The sequence below is a fragment of the Hyaena hyaena genome, unplaced genomic scaffold, assembly GCF_003009895.1.
Source record: "Hyaena hyaena isolate Hyena2069 unplaced genomic scaffold, ASM300989v1 scaffold_641, whole genome shotgun sequence".
NCBI lineage: Eukaryota > Metazoa > Chordata > Mammalia > Carnivora > Hyaenidae > Hyaena > Hyaena hyaena.
This window is the reverse complement of record NW_024081276.1, coordinates 44,562-49,081: the sequence shown is the minus strand read 5'-3', so window position 1 is coordinate 49,081 and position 4,520 is coordinate 44,562. Positions and strand designations below refer to the sequence as shown.

At 37.5% G+C, this 4,520-nt stretch overlaps 1 long non-coding RNA gene across 1 annotated transcript; it reads left to right on the top strand.

Moving 5' to 3' along the window:
- The first annotated feature begins 356 nt into the window (after positions 1-356).
- LOC120219746 lies at positions 357-4,310 on the top strand. The gene is made up of 2 exons (XR_005525380.1): positions 357-620; positions 4,011-4,310. It is a non-coding gene; the product is annotated as an uncharacterized LOC120219746 (long non-coding RNA).
- The last annotated feature ends 210 nt before the right edge of the window (positions 4,311-4,520 follow it).

The window sequence follows — 4,520 nt, the reverse complement described above, 5'->3', positions numbered from 1 at the left end:
GGTAATAGAAACGACTGGGTCCTTAAAGCAAAATAATATAAAGTTCTACTTCTTGCTCTCACTCTTTGTAATGTTCTTTTTTTAAAGTTTATTTATTTATTTTGAGAGAGAGACAGAGACAGAGAGACAGAGAGAGAGGGAGAGAGAGAATCCCAATCAGGCTCCACACTGTCAGTGCAGAGCCCAGTGCAGGGCTTGAACTCACGAACTGTGAGATCACCCCCTAAGCTGAGACCAAGAGTTGGACGCTTACTGACTGAACTATCCAGGAGCCCCTTGTAATATTCTTAAATAGTTGTTGCAATGTGTTGATATTACAGCCATGTTTTCTTGTTTGTTTGCTTGTACACAGTGACGTGGGACATTGAAATGAGGCATGATTGGTATGTAAACTTTGTAAAAAAAAATCATTCTTAAAGCTTGGCTTCAAACATCTCATCATCTATTTCTATGGTGCTTGTAAACACTGGCTCAATAAAACCTCTTTAGCTTCAAAAAGTTGAATTGGAACTCAATACCAGATCTCAGGAAAGCCATCGCTTTTCAGGAAAAGGAAGAATTCAACTAACAACAGAATAGAGGTCTACAAAATGTATGGAGGAAATGGAAAGTCATTCCAGGTAATAAAATTTGATGTGAGGATATTTGTGGGAGCAGGACACTGCAAAGTGCATTCTAAGGATATGAGCAAAACAGTTTTATAGAATGGAATTTATGAGAGGTATAGGATTTAAGGTCAAAATGCTATATTGAGGCCAGACTGTGAGGTCTTTTGAATGCCAGGCTTAGAAGTTTGAATTTCACCTCATTCCATAAGACCTAGAGAAGACCTTTGCATCCATAAATAAAAAGACAGTTTTTACTTCCCAGCAGTCATCGAAGCAGAATTATTGGTTCCATTTGGCCAGCTCTGATACTGTCTTTTTGGTGTGTTTTTCTTTATTTCATAAAATAATCCACTTCATTGCAAACAAATAGAAAATATAAAATAACCAAACTAAGAAAATAAAAGCCCTACATGAATCCACTCCTTAACGAGTCATAGTTTAGTCCACCCTCCAAATAAATAAACACACACATACATATACACATATAATGTACACATGCACGCTCACACACACACATAAATGCACATGCACACACAGTCTTAGCAAGCAAGCTACATTATTTATCATTCTACATTTCTTCACTTGAAATAACATCAAGTCTTATCAATCAAAATTATAATATTTATTTATATGCATATTGATGAAAACAAGCTTAAAAAGCAGTAAAAGCTTGATAATCTCACCATACTTAGAAATATAGTATTTAGGGACACCTGGGTGGTTCAATTGGTCAAATGTCTGACTTCGGCTCTGTTCATGATCTCACAGTTCATGGGTTCAAGCCCTGTGTCAGGCTTTGTGCTGACAGCTCAGAGGCTGGAGCCTGCTTCAGATTCTGTGTCTCCCCATCTCTCTCTCTCTCTGCCCCTCCCCCATTCGTACTCTTTTTCTCAAAAATAAATAAACATTAAATATATATATATATGTATATATATATATATATATATATATATATATCTTGTAGGAATTAAACTATTTATTTTGGGGTATGTCTTCCAGAAATTAGATTTTTACCACTTCACAAACAATGCTGGAAACTAAAAACAGTTTAATTTTTTTCTTAACTTTTGCCCTTTGTGCTAGTTATTACATATTTTATTTTTACATATATTTTAACATTTTAAATTCTATTATTATTATTTTTAATAGTTTATTGTCAAGTTGGTTTCCATATAACACCCAGGGCTCATCCCCACAAGTGCCTTCCTCCATGCCCATCACCCCCCTTTCCCTCCCCCCGAACCCCATCAGTTAAGCATCTGACTTCGGCTCAGGTCATGATCTCATGGTTTGTGGGTTCGAGCCCCTCATCGGGCTCTGTGCTGACAGCTCGGAGGCTGGAACCTGTTTCAGATTCTGTGTCTCCCTCTCTCTCTGACCCTCCCCTGCTCACTCTGTCTCTCTCTGTGTCTCTCTCAGAAATAAATAAAAAACATTAAAAATTATTTTAAAAACATTAAAGATATTTTAAAAATATATAATATTTAGGGGCTCCTGGGTGGCTCGGTTGGTTAATCGTCCGACTTCGGCTCAGGTCATGATCTCACGATTCGTGGGTTCGAGCCCGGTATCCGGCTCTGTGCAGACAGCTAGCTCAGAGCCTGGAGCCTGCTTCAGATTCTGCCTCTCTCTTTGACCCTCCCCTGCTCACGCTGTCTCTCTCTCTCTCAGAAAGAAATAAAACATTAAAAAAACTTTTTTAATATATATATAATATTTATATTTATGAGGGAAACTCAAACCTACTCCATCCCACTCCCATGAAGTAAACCTATATTGATAATGTGATATGATTATCCTTACATTTTAAACAAATGTATTTTCTGCAGCACCTGGGGATGTCAGTCAGTTAAGTGTCTGACTCTTGATTTCAGATCAGGTCATGATCTCACGGTTGTGAGCTTGAGCCCTGCATTGGGCTCTGCACTGGGTGTGGAGCCTGCTTGGGATTCTCTCTCTCTCTCTCTCTCTCTCTCTCTGTCTCTCTCTGCCCTTCTCCCATTTGTACTGTCAAATAAACAAACATTTAGAAATGTAACTTATATATAAATAAGATAAAAATGTTTTATGTATCCATTAAAACACATTTATATGTGTGTATATACACATCTTTATATACACATACATATATGAATTTATGTATACTAATGAAATTATAATAATTCCATACTTCCAGAAACTTGTGTCTTTTCTTTAACACATCATAGAAAAATTGTACCAAATTCTTCTTAACGAATCAACACTAAGGATGCCATCAGCCACTTTCCTATCACTGAAACTTTCTTTAGTGTGGTTTTGAGTCATGGTCATTTTATGAATTTATAACATTATTAGCTATAAATATAATGTGAATATACTTCTATTAATTACCCATACCTCCAGTCCAAATTGTGTCTCCAACACTATAATTTCTGGACATTATAAGAACCAAATCCCCAAACACGATCTAAAGCTCAACACTCATCGATTTATCCACTAACCACATTTTTAAAAAATGAGTACCTTGTATTTGCCAGAAACAGGGTATGTTTTTAAGGATTCAAGCATATTTTAAAATTGAATTCCTGTCCTCAAGGATTTGCCAAAAGCTATTTGATGACAGTTGATGAAGACGATTTCGTCCTTGATACAACCTAGACTCATTTTTCCCTATGTTCTTCACATGTCTCAGGGTTTTGGAGGGCCACTGGTGTGTATGCACATCATATATTTTCTGTATGTTGGGCAGACTCAGGAGATTTTTTCTGAAAAAAAAAATCACCCTAAAACAGAGACCTGCAAAGAGCATAATGATTGGTTTGGGGCAAGTAAGGGTCTAAGCAGAAGGTAAATCTAAAGACAGGAAAAACTGAGCTCATGTAGTGTTGGGTACCAAGGCTGGCTTTGCAAAACTCTTGCTTTAAGTACCAGTTTCACTACTGTTTCAACTTAGAACTTTTGACAAGGTATTTGACCTCCCTGTGTCTGTTTCTCTGTCTGAAGATTTATGATTTTACAGTTGCATGCGTCACGGAAATGTTGTAATGCTTAAATGAGAAAATGCACGTCAAGTACTAATCACAGTGCCCCACTAAAATGAAAACTAAATATGTAAATTGGCTCAATAAATTGTGGGCTACTATTTTTTATTATCATTTTATTAGTATTTTATTCATTTTGTCTTATGGGATCCTACTTGATTTTTAAGTCAAATGAACAAAGAAAACGTTTAAATAGAGTTAAATTATGATGACGTCCAGGGATCTAGAGGGTCATTCAGAACCTGTAGTGGTTAATATGACCCTTTCCTTGACAACTGTGTCATATGAGGAGTCCCCAAGGACACCCTCAGGTTCAGTGATTTGTTAGGAGAATTTATGGAAATCGGTGTATAATTATATTCACGACTATAATTTCTTACAGCAAAAAGGATATGAGGCAAAAGTAGCAAAGGGAAAAGGTGCATGGAGCAAAGCCCAAAGGAAAGCAGGTACAGTTTTCCAGTTTTCCAAGAGTCTCCTCGCGGTGGAGTCTCAGAAGACATGCAGTTTACAATTCCTTGAGCACTGAGTGATGACGACACCTGTGAAATGTCTACCGGGAAAGCACATATGGACTCATCACCAATGCTTTTACCTATGACTGACCATGCACACGCCCTCTGCCTCGAAGATCCCCAGAAGGAAAACGGGTAGTCACCGTAAAACATAATTTTTGTGCAAACAACTTAGGCCTGTTGTGTTTTAGTTTTCAGTTTTGTGAATGATGGAAAATCTAAGTTCCCAGACACCAGTCAAGGGCCAATCTCGGTCTTTCTAAGGATAGCAACCTCACGTATGCTGAGTTACCTCTGTTCTGCATTGCGATAAAAAAATCAAATACTGACAGCGAAGGCACCATTGCATGTAGCATCTGTGTTTGCAACAGGAGTGC